Here is a 15,785-nt window from a genome sequence, read left to right on the forward strand (position 1 = left end):
CCAGCGGTTCCAGCCTACCCTCAATCAGCCTTACTGCCTTCCCAGCACCACCTTCATGCTCCCTGTAGTGTCTAGTAGCGGTTTATTAAAGTTTTTGTTCGGTATTTAGGTATTTTATGGGGTTATTTATTTATTTTTAGGTTTTGTTTACGTCTGAGTCTGGAAACAGCTGGAAATTTATGCGAATATTGAAGAATCGTCAATATGTAAACAAGCCGTCAGCGGAGGTACAGGCAGGTCGTCAGTGTATTCAGTCATTATTTGCTTCGTCTCTCGGTTATTGTAAGGCTAACATGTCACAAGATAGAGTCACTTGTCTAGCGTTCATATCCGCTGGTGAGATATATCCGCCATTGCCTAGTTTTGGTGTCATGAAGCAATAAATAAGGCAACATGGCCGCCGGCTCCTCCACTGAGGTCGGGGCCGAGGATCTGTTCCGGCCTGTGGGTTCCAATATTTTTTCTATATTTTCCTTAATTAATTTATTTGGCTTTTATAGTAAGTTTTTATGGTTTGTAAAAATATTTCGTTGCTGTTGAAGTGTTTTTCTTGCTTCAGTGAAGTAAATGGACTGAATTTTCTGCAGTTTTTTAACGTAAATATAGGGCCGTTTTCACGGTTATTTTTACCCCCCCTCGGTTCTTGGCTTTTTTATTTGAGGCTGTAGTGAAGCTTTTATTACTTTAAAAAATCGTTTATGATTTTTATAATGTTTTGCGTTCCTGCTGAGTTGAGTATGTGCATTTTGCAATGGTTTTTAATCCCGTTAAAAGTGGTGATTTGGCCATTTTTTACATTCTTTATTTTTCTATTTCATCTTGTAACTAACTTTGCATTGTTTGAAAAAATAGTTCAGATTTTTTAAAATGTTTTTTTAATGGTGCAAAGTGAAATGGGCGGACTTTTGAATGGTTTTAATGGTGTCAAAGGTTCCAACACTTTTTCCATATTTCTGTTCATATTTCTTTACAACTACTCAGGCTGGAGATGTTTTGATATTGTGAATATTAATTAAAGTAATTGTCAATTCAGAAAATATAATGCATTCCAGCCTAGCTTCATTTTTTCTAGGGGTCAATTTTAAAATAAAATACGTTACGTACGTAGGCCAGTGGCTGGGCCTGTGACGTCATCAACGGTTGGGGAGTTGCCCGGCACCAGTGTCTCTTGGTCAATATTTACAGTAATTTCCAGTGTTTTCCAGGTATTTCCAGCTGTTTATAAACTCAGGTACGTAGATATTAGTAGTAGAAGGAGGAAAATAAGAGAAATGGAGGAGGAGGAGGAAGAAATAAGGAAAAACGGAGTAAAAGTAGGAGGAAGCAAAACATATAAACGTTAAGAAGACAATCTTTAGCTTAGTTTCCCTTCCTGCGCTGCCATTCTTTGTAATATCTGGTGTGTTTTGGGTGATTTAAGTATATGTTGGGTGTATTTAAGAGTGTTGTGGGTGTTTTGAGTGTGTCTTAGGTGTGTTTTGGGTGTATATTAGCTGTTATCAGTGTATTTTGGGTGAATTTAGGATGTTTAAGTGTAGTTAGGTTGCTTTTAAGCGTATTTTACGTGTTTTGAGTGTTGTGGAATGTTTTGAGTGCATAGTGGAGTGCTTTGGTGTGTTTGGGTGTATATATAGGTGATGAAATTGTGTCTTGGGTATATTTTGGGTGTTTTAAGTATTTTGGCTGAGTTTGGGTGTGTGCAGGGTCTTTTGGGTGTATTTGAGTGTGTGTGGGGATGTTCTGGGTGCGTTTGGGTGCGTGCAGGCCGTATTCTGTGGTGATATGGGTGTTTTGGATGATTTAAGCGTGTTTTGCGTGTGTTTGGATGAGTTTTGTGGGTATTTTGGGGTGTTTTGGATGTGTTTTGGGTGTTTTGAGTGTGTTTGAGTGAGTTTTGTGGGTATTTTGGTGTATTGAGAGTGTTTTGAGTGTGTTTTGGATGTTTTGAGTGTGTTTGTTTGAGTTTTGCAGGTATTTTGGTGCGTTTTAGGTGTGTTTTGGAGTGTTGATGAGTGAGTTTTGTGGGTATTTTGGGATCTTGAGAGTGTTTTGAGTGTGTTTTGGATGTTTTGAGTGTGTTTTGGATGTTTTGAGTGTGTTTTGGGTGTGTTTGGGTGAGTTTTGCGCTCTCTCCTTCCTAGGGACTCAGAAAGTGCAGGACTTTTTTTGTTTATAATGTGTTTTATAAAGTGCAACTACTGAGAGAGAGAGAGAGAGAGAGAGAGAGAGAGAGAGAGAGAGAGAGAGAGCGAGACCATCCTTCATTGAATATTTGAGCTGAGGCTTCGAGATACGAGGTGAGAATCCATTTTTTAGTGTTTCAAGGCAGTTTTAAGTGTTTGTAGGTGTTTTAAGGCTGTTTTAATGTTGTCTTGAGTATTGTAGGTTTGTGGATGGAAGGAGAAAGTTTAAATACAGTAATAAGGCCCGGAAAAAAGCTTAAATTATTTTAAAATGATCTTAGCTCTTATTAAAGTGTTTTAAGTATTTTAGGTCACCAGAAGAAAGGAAGCTTAGATTTAATACTACGATAAGGAAATAGCTTATTTCTTGCATTAGGAAGAGAGAAAAGCTTGATATTACCTTCCGAACGCCCTCCCCCTTCAGTGAGCCAGGTGACTCCCCGAACAGCGCCAGCCTGCCTACTGTGGTGTTGCAGGCCTGAACGTCCTCCTTCCCTCCCTCTTCCTCCTCTTCCTCCTCCTCTTTCTCCTCCTTTTCTTCCTCCTCCTCTTCCTCCTCCTCCAGGAGGAGGAAGTGGAGGAGGAAGGGCCTTTTTCACGGTTATTTTTACCCACCCCGGTTCTTGGCTTTTTTATTTGAGGCTGTAGTGAAGGTCGATCTCCTCGTTCTCCGTGTCCTCGTCCTCCTTATCATTATAATCTGTACTCTTATTTTGTTAACTATATTCACACCAAGCAACAGTGACTTACTGTCTCCACCACTACCGCCACCACCACCGCCGCCGCCGCCGCCACCGCTGCCTCGTAACAGACTGACGACTTATGTGTTTGTTTTGCTCCAGGGCAGTGTTTTTTCTTCCCATGAGATGTGGTAAGACTCCTGAGCGCCGTAGATTCCATCATTACTCGTGAACTCGTAACTACATCATCACTGCCATTTATTTTGCCCTGTTATGCATCAAATTCAGAACTGCGAGGAATCTATGAGTTATAACAGACTTAGCTGCCCCACGAAATTCATATGATTTCGATAAAACGAGAATGAAACTTAATTAAATCCTTCGAACGTTCACATATTCTCATATTTCACGTTGCCAAGTGAATGCGTCTTATTTTTCTTTGTTTCCTCCCCTCCTTCCCAGCACGTGCTTGATCACTCTCCATTAGGGCCAGAGCAAAGAAATCAGACCAATAGAGGGCTCTGCTGGGCTATCTCGCTTCGCATGCACCGTCTCACTGGCGCCGGGGTGAGTGGCGAGGCTCCGAGCTGCTGCGATGGGAGGTCGTGAAGCTTTCACTGTAATCATATTGTACGATAAGTAATGATTAATGTATATTCTAACAAGATGAGAAAAAATAAGGATAAATTATAACATATTTTGTAGAGTCTTCAAATTTAAGCACGTATTTAATTATTAAATTTAAATATCTAACAGAAAAGGAAGAAGAAAGTCTAATGAGAGAGAGAGAGAGAGAGAGAGAGAGAGAGAGAGAGAGAGAGAGAGAGAGAGAGAGAGAGAGAGAGAGAGAGAGAGAGAGAGAGAGAGAGAGAGAGTTAATTAAGGTCAACGTACACGTGTTGCAATTTAGGTTTCGGGAGCAGCTCAATCAAAACATGACGAGCTGGATGCAAATGTAAGTTGTCGCAGCAAAAAAAAAAAAAAAAAAAAAAATAGAGACCAGTATAGAATCGCGAATGAAGTACGTTTAGAATTAGAAATATATATGATAATAATAAAATAGTGAATAAATGGTAATGGAATACATAAAATAAATAAATCATAATCATAGTAGCAGTAAATCCAATATAATGTTATGAACCAAAGAAAATTATTAGTTGTAGATTTCAGTGTACAAAATTTTTAGAAAAAGAGAAAGATGTACGATAATCAATTTTGTTATTCCGAGCAAGCGGTAAAATATAAGATGCGTAGATACTGGGGAGATCATAGCATTTGAGAAAATATATAGGTAAAAGTATCAAACAGATAAACCAGTAAATGAAGTGATACAAAGTGAATTAGTCAGTATATAAGAGAAAGACATAAGAAAAGTGAAACTGGCATCATTACTCAGGTTTGACAACTTTACAAACACAATGAAATTATCCTTCGTAATGAAACCAAACACTGCATACCTTTCACTGATAACAATAAAGATGAAATATAAAAAAAAAGAGCATCAGACAAGATATTCATTACTGTAGATAGAAAAAAAAAAAAACGAAACTTAGAAACATACTTACTGTGGCGATGGTAGTATTGGCAGACCGGGAGCAGCGTAGCCACATCTGAAATATCGGTAGATTTACTGAAATTGTTTTGAATTTTCAGACTGACAGGATAATTTTCATGATATAACGTTATCTAATTATTATTTCAATAATTTATCAATTAATATCACTGTAAATGCCCTAAAACACTAATTTATTTATTTGTTCATGAATAATATTAATCCATTGTGCGAACTAATGATTGAGTAACACTGGGCAGCATTTGGCAGCACTGCAGTGAGTATTCATTAGGCAATAGTATCGCTGCTGCTGTCCGAGAGGAGGGTTGTTGTGTCAAAAATACCTTCAATTCCACGGTGACTGAAAATACGGTGGAAAAAAAAAAAAAAAAAGGAAATAAACACGTCAAGATATTGAGGTTGAAGGAGAGCAAGTGGAAGTAACGCAGGAGCCAGATGATGATGGATGGATCGTGAATTAAGGTAAATAAGAAAACCAGATGATATTGAACATTCATAGTAAATTTTATTATTATTTTGTTTGGTTATCCAGTTAGTTAGTGTACTGAAGTTCATTGCTGGGAAACTAGCACTAGGATTATTTTGAAGGATAAAACAGCATTATTATTATTATTATTATTATTATTATTATTATTATTATTATTATTATTTAGGTGATTTAGTTAAAGCGTCCGGACTGTCACCAACTTAATATCCAGACCGTGTTGAGGCAACTGGTGCAGGGGTGACGGTCCCTCCTCGGCGGTGACCTCTTTCTGTGGCACTAACGACCTCCTTTGTTTGCTTGGTCATAGTGGTGGCGGTGGTGGTGGTGGTGGTGGTGGGGAAGAGAGATGGGCCCGGCTGTCCTAACTCTTCCGCTCTTCTCGTTCCTGCAGCAAAATTAGTCAGGCTTTAAATGTGCTGAAGTGATTTGTGCTTGCATTGATAGTTCTTGGTATTAGTTATTTTTACTGATTGTTTTTCTTTATTAATTATTGATAAGAGAAGAGTGGTCGAGCTGTCATTAGTGTTCTCGCTCTTGTAGCAATATTAGTTAGACAGTAAAAGTGTTTTATGAAAGTGGTCTGTGCTTGTGTTGATAGTTTTTGGTATCATTAATTCGTCTGGTAGATATTAAAATTATTCGCGCGGCTCTATATCCAATTTTTTTTTCGTCTCCTACCCCCTTCAGTGTTGGGGTGGGAAAGTGGGGTTTTCGGGTGGGAAAGGTAAAACAGAGCCAAATACCTCCTCTAACCACGAAAAAATAAATAGGGAGCTACACTACTGCTGCTGCGGCTCTATTTCATATTTACCGGTTTAGTTAGGTTTAGAGGAGGTGTTTGGCTCTATTTTACCATTTCCCCACCTGAAAACCACGCTTTCCCACCAGGTCCCCAACATTGTAGGGGTAGGAGCCGAAAAAAAAAAAAATAGATAAACAAATAAAATAAAACTACGCAACTCAATATTTGCCATTACTGATTTTTTTTTGTTTATTTGCTAATTATTGAAAGATTAGTTTTTTTATTGTCGTTCTTTGATTCATGCTTTCAAAAGTGCTGCGTGTGTGACTGATAAAAAAGAAGACATTTATATTTATTTCTTCATTATTGAAAGGGGATTTTTCTATTCATGTTCACAAGTGACTCGTGTAGAAGTAATAATATAGAGGCACAAAGTCATTATATTCTTCTTGTATCACTTGTATCTCAGATTTGATTTACGTATTTTGTATTTATCAACCATAGCATATATAACTCTCTCTCTCTCTCTCTCTCTCTCTCTCTCTCTCTCTCTCTCTCTCTCTCTCTCTCTCTCTCTCTCTCTCTCTCTTTAGTCTAGGGTCATGGAGTAATGTTCAGTTGATACTCCTGGCGGCTTTAAATATAGCCCACGTTTGCTCATGTAAAGATAAAAAAAAATAAAAATAAAATTGCTTGGATAAAATAAAGGAAAAGAAAAAAGAAAACATTAAAAAAGGAAAAAAAAAAAGAGGAGAAGTAAGGCGAGGTAGAAAAGAAAACGGGTGTTGGGTCAGAGGGAAGAAGCAGATATGAAAGGAAGAATAGGAAGCTTGATAAAGAGAGAAAAGGAAGCTGGGCATGGAAAACGGAGGAACTGCCAAGGTTAGTAAGGGAGTGTGGGGTAGACAGTATACATCAGCGTTGACAGGGCGGCGGGTACGGTGTTAAAATGCAAAAATATACAGGAGGGAGTGTGAGTGGTGGTTGTGTGAAGGTCAGGGTGACCGTGGCTTACTGACGCAGCACAAACACAGTAGTCAGATTAAGGCGACACGTGTGATTGGATGTTTGCTTAATGAAGGTGGGGTTCCGAAAGGCGTGTGTTTGTGCCTCACTGTCTACTATTACTTTCTCTGATTGTTGATTTGTTCTTGGTGGTCTGTCTCTCTATGTCTCTCTCTCTCTCTCTCTCTCTCTCTGTGTGTGTGTGTGTGTGTTACGAGGGTCGAGCTTCTATTCTGGTGCTTACTCGAAGCGAGTCGAGTTTCGAGTCCTCCACGCAAGAGAATGAAGCTTCACCGTGTCTTTGTTGGTGTCTCGATCACCGTGAATTCCAGTATTCTGTTGTGTTGGGCGACGTAGTGGTGTTTTCCGGGTATGTGCTTTGGATTTCTGAGTTCAGTCAATGGGAGAGATTCGCCAGTTGTTGTTGTTGTTGTTGTTGTTGTTGTTGTTGTTGTTGTTGTTGTTGTTGTTGTTGTTGTTGTTGTTGTTGTTGTTGTTGTTGTTGTTGTTGTTGTTGTTGTTGTTGTTGTTGTTGTTGTTGTTGTTGTTGTTGTTGTTGTTGTTGTTGTTGTTGTTGTTGTTGTTGTTGTTGTTGTTGTTGTTGTTGTTGTTGTTGTTGTTGTTGTTGTTGTTGTTGTTGTTGTTGTTGTTGTTGTTGTTGTTGTTGTTGTTGTTGTTGTTGTTGTTGTTGTTGTTGTTGTTGTTGTTGTTGTTGTTGTTGTTGTTGTTGTTTCTTCTTGAATCTTCTTCTTCTTCTTGAATCTTCTTCTTCCTACTACTGGTGGTGGTGGTGGTACTACTACTGATATGTGTTGAATGTAAGGTGAATGTGAAAAGAGTGAAAACGCAAGATCCTCATTCAGATTATCCGCAGCCGTGGTTACTGAGGCTTTCTGTTCCTAAGTTCTTACCGTTAGTTTAATTAAAGATTCTAGAGTTAAGACCTCAAAGTTGCTCCCCCCGTGGGTTACTCTCTCTCTCTCTCTCTCTCTCTCTCTCTCTCTCTTGTTACAATAGGTTTTAAAGTAGCCTACTCCTACTTTTGTAGCTAATTTGTTATTTTCATTCATGTTGTTACTTGTTTATTTATGTACTTTGTTTTATTTTTTATTCATGTATTTATTTATTTATTTTATTTATTTATTTATTTGTTTGTTTGTTTGTTTATTCATTCATGTATTCATTAATTGGTCATATAATTTTACCACACACACACACACACACACACACACACACACGAAGAAACCCTGACCACCCTGAGTCTGTCCAGAATATCCACCAGGCACTGAGAGGCTCTGGAGAAGTTTGGGAGGGGACTACTGTATCATCCACGTCTCAGAAACATGCTGCCGCCTGACGCGCCTCGCCCGGTCCGTGCCACCAGACACCACAACAAAATAACGCCCCTGAAGGCGCCGCGCACGGACCGGTACAGACTCAGTGCGATTCCCACCATGGTGCGAGCCATCAATCATTAGTATTTCCCTCCTAGATTAGACTTACCTTTAGGATTAATGATAAGTTTTTCCCCACCCTCTATGTACATTTTCAGTTTGTTAACTGCCTAAATAATAAACCGTTTATTATTATTATTATTATTATTATTATTATTATTATTTATTAACACACACACACACACACCTCTTCTAATGTTGTTTAGTAGAAAATGGATAACCTAAACTCAATAGAAATATTGCTTAAAATTGTGTTTCAGTGCGTGCCTTATTCATTCCTTATTCAGTCCTTCATGTATTCATTAATAGATTGGTTAACTAATTCATTCATTCATAAATAGATTAATTTTCATCTTCATATTTTACGTTTAGTGTCCGTCTTTTCGCTCCTTTCATTTCTTCATCGTAAAAAGCTGTATTGCATGATTCACTTTTAATCTGTATTCATTCATTCATTCATTCATTCATTCATTCATTCATTCATCCATCACAACTTCAGTTATCAAAGCCACCTTCACTCTTCCTTTCATGTTTCAGAGCCTCGCTTTAGATATATATATATATATATATATATATATATATATATATATATATATATATATATATATATATATATATATATATATATATATATATATATATATATATATATATATATTATATTTCTTTTTTATCGCCCACACTCCCTCCACGTCTCCCATTGCAAAAGTTGTATAATTGAGTCTCAATCAATTTATCCTTGTTTTAATCCATTAGCTCTGTCTCTCATTGGCTCACTTATTATAACAACCAGTAGCTTCCAATAACCCTTAACTCATTCTCCCACTCCCTCGCCCCACGCTTCTTTAAGTCTAATCGGATGAACTAGTCTAGCCTCCAGCACACTGCATTAATTGGTTATTTACTTGCACTTGATTGCTGGCGGCTTGACTAGGCCTCTTGCTACAGTAATGATTGGTTCGTGGACACTGAAGACCTTGGGGGCAAAAAGTTGATGAGTTAGTTTACCAGATCTAAACGTCAGATGGGGAGCGGTTTATAATCGCAGTGTACAGTTGTGGTCGTAAAGTCATGTTCAGAGACTTCAGACCGTGTACTGTACATGGTAAACATTTCCACTTCAACTAGTACATGTTATTACAGCGCACTGCCCTAACAAACATTTCACGGCTTGACTGCAGCGATCGCCCTTCGTTGAAATTTAGAACACTAGAAAAAAAAGAGAGAGAGAGAGAAAAAAAAAAAAATGTTTGCGTGGACTGGTTGACAGCGTTACAGTGGCATGGCGTGAAAGAGTGCGCTGTTAATTTGTTACAGCTGAGTGTTATATCTAAACGGTGTAGACAACAAAGAACCACCACCACTGCCGTCGCCATTCACCATCACCACCACCACCACCATTACTGCCGCCGCCACAGCACCGCAGCAGGGGTTAACTCTTTCACTGCATTACATTTAACAGCACTAGAATTAATGCGTGAAGTATTTATAAGGAGGGGATGAAAAAAGTGTAGGTATTGCAATTTCTACCCAGTTTAAAGATTTGAGGTGGCTGTAGAATAGGTAAAGATGTCTTAGAGAGATTAGTAACGAAGGAAAGATGTAGCAAATAACAGTCAAAGGGTTAATTTATGAGTGTGGGGTTTGGTTCATGATGGATGGCGTATTGAAGCTAATGACTCCTAGTTCTGCTGTAGTCAGTAAGTTATTTTATTTTTGTATTCTGTTTATGCCTAATGCTTTCGTCCATTATCGTGCGTTTCCTTGTCACTTTTTTTCTTGTTTTGCATTATAGACAAAGAACTGAAGCAGGGACCTGGAATATAGGATTAAGGGCAAAACTGAGGGAGGGGACTGCGGCAGGGACTGAGATGTGGAACTGAGGGAGAGACCAGTAGAGAATTAGGACTATCGTGAACATGAAGTGCATTTAGAATTAGAAGTACATATGGTAATAATAAAGGGTGCTAGGGCGGGAAGAGAGGCAGAAATGAGACTGCGAACTGAGCCAGGAGACTGAAGCAGGAGTCTGGGAAGTGAAACAGGGAGAAACTAAATAACGAAGCAGAAACAGAAGCTAAAACATGAGGGACCAAAGGAAGAGAACCGAGACAAGACAACGCGCAAGTAGGCAAGCAAAGATTATCAAGAGATTATATGGTCACTGAGGGGCAAAGGAAACTGAGGCAGGAATGGAAGGGGTTTAATGTTTAATGGACTGGGGCGGTGATGGGGGGAGGGGGGTGTTCAGGTGCAGCGTCTCCACAGGTGATGGGCGGCAATGACAGGGACGTGCAGGTGTCAGCGGTTGGGTGGCAGGACGCCTCACCTGTTCCCAGAGGCGCGTCAAGGCCGACAGGTGTTTGTATCTAATGCATCTGTTTATGGATTCCTGTCACCTGAAGGAGGGAGGAAAGCCACGTCTGGGAATGTCTGTGTCTGTCTGTCTATCTGTCTGTCTGTCTGTCTGTCTGTCTGTTCGTCTTTGTCTGTCTGTCCGTTCGTTTTTCTGTGTCTGTTCGTCTTTGTGTGTGTGTGTGTGTGTGTGTCTGTCTGTCTGTCTGTCTGTCTGTCTGTCTGTCTGTCTGTCTGTCTGTCTGTCTGTCTGTCTGTCTCTCTCTCTCTCTCTCTCTCTCTCTCTCTCTCTCTCTCTCTCTCTCTCTCTCTCTCTCTCTCTCTCTCTCTCTCTTTCTCTCTCGTTTCCAGATCTTTAAGAATCACCTTTACAAAGACGAACAACTTGTGAAAGACCTTGGAGAGAGAGAGAGAGAGAGAGGAGAGAGAGAGAGAGAGAGAGAGAGAGAGAGAGAGAGAGAGAGAGAGAGAGAGAGAGAGAGAGAGAGAGAGAGAGAGAGAGAACCACCTTGAGAAAACACCTAAGGGGACATGTAATTAGGCATACACGTGGTAGAAGTAGTAGTAGTAGTAGTAGACGAGTAGGCGAGTCCATAAGTGTCAGGCGGCAAATTAGAGAAGCCGAAGAAACGAGGATCTAGCCCAGAGGAGATACAAGACGCATCACACGCAATAGGATAACGAGGAGCTGTGTTGTTGGCGCTGCCTAGTCTCATAATACAGGTTCGCGTGTGGAAATAATGGGTCTGTAAAGATCTGTATTGAGTGTCCTTGCTTGGGTTCCTGTAATAGTGGTGTAGTTTTATTGTTATTTGTGTGTTGATGCTGATAAGGTTACTGCTGCTACAAGGTGGTGGTGGAAGAGGGTGAGGTAGAAGAAGAAGTAGGTAGAAGAGGGGAAGAGATAGAAGGAGAAAGAGGAGGAGGAGGAGGAGGAGAGGTAGAAGAAGAAGAAGTAGAAGCAGAAAGAAGAAGAAGAAAAAGAAGAAAGAAGAAGAAGAAAAAAGGAAAAGGAAAAGGAAGGAAAAAGAGAAGAAAAAATAAGGAAAAGAAGAAAAGGAGAAGAAGAAAAGAAAAAGAAGAAGAAGAAGAAGAAGAGGAAAAAGAAGAAGAGGGAAGGTCAACAACAACAACAAGAACAACAACAACAACAACAACAACAACAACAACAACAACAACAACAACAACTCCTCCTCCTCCTCCTCCTCCTTGCATCTCTTTCTCCCTCTTGTCTGAGGAAACAAGCAAAAAAAAAAATTAACTCATACAAAAAAAAAAAAGGAATGAGGAATCTTCATATTACAACTATAAGGACCATCATAACTCCACACTCTACCTCTCTACCTGTCTTACCTGTGTTGAGAGGTGGCACAGGATCTTCAGTCTTCTCCTCAAGGCGGTGTAATAATTAGGGAAGGGAAGAGGAGAGTTTCAAGTTCTCATCGCGTACTTTTTTATCCTCTGAGTCTTGGCGAGAAGGGGGTTTTGTTGTCAAGGAGTGGGAGAAATGTTTGTGTGGAAAGTTATGGCGTGGGTAGAAGAACAGGGTCTGCTCTCTCTCTCTCTCTCTCTCTCTCTCTCTCTCTCTCTCTCTCTCTCTCTCTCTCTCTGTCTCTGTCTCTGTCTCTCGTCACCCTTCCTTCGCCGCTTGTTTCCATGAATACTTTATCAGATTTTGCAAACTACAGTGTCGTCTCTTCGTGTTTCTAAGCTGAAGAAGAAGAGGAAACAGAAAAAAAGAAAAAGTATGTGCGGATAATCTTATTACGTACACCTCTTCATTACTCACTTCCACCTTCCCCATCATCCTTCATGCATGAGTTAGCCAGTGCATTCATTCCTTCATACGTGTTAATCAGTGCATTCATTATTTCATACGTGTGTTGGTCAGCATCTTCATTTTTTCATATGTGTGTTAGCCAGTGCATTCATTCTCTCATATGTGTGTTAGCCAGTGCATTCATCCTCTCATGCGTGTATTAACCAGTGCATTCTTTTCTCCATACGTGTGTCAGCCAGCATCTTAATTTTTTTCATGCATGTGTCAGCCAGCAGTCTCATTCTTTCATTTTGCACTAGTGGAAAACCTTGAAAATCGCCGTTCCCCTTTTAGTGTCCCCAGCGCCTGCTCATCCCTCTCTCGAGACGCAACAATCAGGCTAACTCAGGAAATCAGCTGACCAAAGTTTGTACAGGTCTGAATATTTTCTTGATGAAGCTGCACAGATTCTCAAGGGGAGGGAGAAGGGAAAGGAAGGAAAAGAACACTAACTAGTAATTTTCTCCCTTCCTCTCTGCTTTGTACCATCTCACTCTTTATTTAAGTTTACGAAGGGAAACTGTAGGAAGCGTTCGAATGGGTAATTAGTGGAACAGGTGAACAGGGGAGGAAAGGCAGAGAGGTGAGGTGAGGTGTGTAAAGAAACGTGTATAGGAAAATTGACTTATTGCATTGTGGGGTTATAATGGCGCCAGCTGATTCTAGAGAGCGCTACCTCTTCTACTGAGAAACCATCGTGAGCCAAGAGCCAGATTGGTAAATACGTAGGAATTGATGGTGTGTGTGTGTGTGTGTGTGTGTGTGTAGGAATGCTTCTTGATAGAGGGAAATTTATGTTGATTTTTGTTCTTTCTCTCTCTCTCTCTCTCTCTCTCTCTCTCTCTCTCTCTCTCTCTCTCTCTCTCTCTCTCTCTTCCAAACTCATTTTCTTCAAAAGTTTGACGCTAATATCAGTAGATTCAAAAGTTTGTGAGATGAGAGAGAGAGAGAGAGAGAGAGAGAGAGAGAGAGAGAGAGAGAGAGAGAGAGAGAGAGAGAGAGAGAGAGAGAGAGAGAGAGAGAGAGAGAGAGAGAGAATGGCCTTGAAGAAATAAGAAAGACAGAGAAGGAGAGGGAATAAACTGAAATGGAGTGAAAGTGACAGTGAGAAAAAGAAGATAACGCGAGAGAGAGAGAGAGAGAGAGAGAGAGAGAGAGAGAGAGAGAGAGAGAGAGAGAGAGAGAGAGAGAGAGAGAGAGAGAGAGAGAGAATCAGCTGAAGAGGATGAGATAGTAGTGGTGGTGGAGAGAGGAGACTGAGGCGTGCAACTGACAGCTTGACAGATGACGCAACACACACACACACACACACACACACACACACACACACACACACACACACACACACGTAAATACCACTCTACCAGTCTTAATTATTTACATGACTAACAAGATCATGTCACAATCACAACACAGCGGCCAGTGTGATTAAATAATGTGGCCAATCCTCAAAATTAATAGATGGGATAATGAAAAAAAAAGCGTATTAATACCATTTTAGTATGCAGAGAAACGAGTTCATGTAGGAAGGAATTTATCTGTCTGTTTTTTTTGTTTTCTTTCTTTTATTGTTTTTTTTTTTCGTCCCTTTTTGTTTTTTTTGTTTACTTCTTGTTTATTCTTTGTTTCTTGTTTCTGTTTGTCTGTTTGTTGGTTTGCTTCTTTTTCTTAATTTAATGTTTGTTTGTTTCTTGTTCCTCTTTGTTTGTTTGTTAGTTTGTTTCTTTTCCTTAATCTCTTTGTTTCTTGTTCCTGTTTGTTTGTTTGTTTGTTTGTTAATTTGTTTCTTTTCCTCAACGTCTTTGTTTGTTCCTTGTTCCTGTTTGTTTGTTTGTTAGTTTGCTTTTTTCCTTAATTTAATGTCTGTTTGTTTGTTTCTTGTTCCTGTTTGTTTGTTTGTTTGTTAATTTGTTTCTTTTCCTCAACGTCTTTGTTTGTTTCTTGTTCTTGTTTGTTTGTTTGTTAGTTTGCTTTCTTTTCATTAATTCTCATGTCCCTGTTTATCTGTTTGTTTACTTCTTTTTCATTCTGTTTGTCTTGTCCCTGTTTGTCTGTTTGTTTGTTTGCTTCTTTTCCTGCCATTTAGTTCTCTCGTTTTTATTCTCTGTCGCAAAATTAACAAACATGAACAAAATAAGAATACACAAATAAATTAAACCAGTAATTAAACCTGCATTACCGGAACAATAACACGCCAACAGTCCCTAATTAAATCAATAAACAAAATAAACAAGTAAACCAACACATAAGTACAAGAAATAATGAAAAATAAAATAAAAATGAATAAATAAATTAATTAATAGATGAATGAGAAAGTTAGTAAATAGATAAACAGATAAATAAACAATTAAATGAATAAATAAATAGAACAAAATAAACAGATAAACCAACACACACAACTTTAGAGAATAATAATAATAAAAAAACAAATAAATAAATAAATGGAACAAAATAACAACTTAAGAAAAAAAAGAAATTATGTAAACAAATAAATAAATAGATAAATAAGAAAATAAATACGTAAAAGAATAAACAAAACAAATAAATGAATAAATAAAAATACGTAAACAAGCCAATACGTAAAAAAAACAAAAAACAAATAAACAAATAAATAAATAGACAAACAAATCAACAAATAAATAAAAACATAAAAAGTCAATAAATAAATAAACAAAAACCAAGAGCGAAAAAGAGACAGCAGCCCATATTCTCGGTACCGCCCCTTCGCTGTGTCACCTTTGTTTACCTCCCGGCCGAGAATAACTCCCACTCCGGTACAGATAAGCGGACTGCGGCAGGTAAATCTAAATCTCGGCAGCAGTAGGCGAGGCGGAGTGACTTTTGCTGGTCCAGGGTGTGAGTTTTCTGAGTGCCTTATCATCCCCACTCTTTTTATTCTTCTTTCCTCCTCTTCTGTCTTCCCTAGCGTGTATTTTTCTTTTTTCCCTCCAGCTTTTGTTTCCTTTCATCTTTTTCCTCTCATGTTTCTTTCCTCTGCCTCTGTTTTTTTTCTTTTCGTGTGTTTTTCTCTCCATGCTTTTTCCTCCTCGTTTTGTTTTCCCTAGTCTGAACTTTTCTTTCCATCCTTCTGTCTTCCTCCTCTTTCTTTCCCTAGTCTGTGTTTTTTTGTGTTTTATCTCTGCATTCTTCTTTCCTCCTACACTATCTTCTAGCTTGCGTTTTCTCTTCATCCTTCTTTCCTCTTCTTCTTTCTCTCTGTACCCTGCATTTTCTTTCCTTTATTGTGCCTTCCTCTTTTTCTTCCATCCAAAGAAGCATACAGGAAAAAAAAGATAAGTAAAAGCGAGAGAGAGAGAGGGAGAGGGAGAGAGAGAGAGAGAGAGAGAGAGAGAGAGAGAGAGAGAGAGAGAGAGAGAGAGAGAGAGAGAGAGAGAGAGAGAGAGAGAGAGTAGCAGATCAGAGGCCTTCAGATTAAGGTGAAACTAAATGCAATGAAAGTGAATACAATATGTTACCCGACCATAAC

At 39.0% G+C, this 15,785-nt stretch overlaps 1 protein-coding gene and 1 long non-coding RNA gene across 4 annotated transcripts in view; one reads left to right on the plus strand and one right to left on the minus strand.

Annotated features, from left to right (window-relative positions):
- The window catches only part of LOC135109165 (probable G-protein coupled receptor AH9.1), a 195,828-nt gene that overhangs the window by 376 nt on the left and 179,667 nt on the right, over positions 1-15,785 (plus strand). The gene's annotated exons all lie outside the window — the stretch shown is intronic.
- The window catches only part of LOC135109166 (uncharacterized), a 29,222-nt gene continuing 13,451 nt past the window's right edge, over positions 15-15,785 (minus strand). Inside the window, exons 2-3 of the long non-coding RNA XR_010272599.1 lie at positions 4,429-5,308; positions 15-3,480 (exon numbers count right to left, since the gene is read on the minus strand). This is a non-coding gene — a long non-coding RNA (uncharacterized LOC135109166). The remainder of the gene's footprint in view (positions 3,481-4,428; positions 5,309-15,785) is intronic.

The sequence above is a fragment of the Scylla paramamosain genome, chromosome 18, assembly GCF_035594125.1.
Source record: "Scylla paramamosain isolate STU-SP2022 chromosome 18, ASM3559412v1, whole genome shotgun sequence".
In the NCBI taxonomy this organism is placed as follows: domain Eukaryota; kingdom Metazoa; phylum Arthropoda; class Malacostraca; order Decapoda; family Portunidae; genus Scylla; species Scylla paramamosain.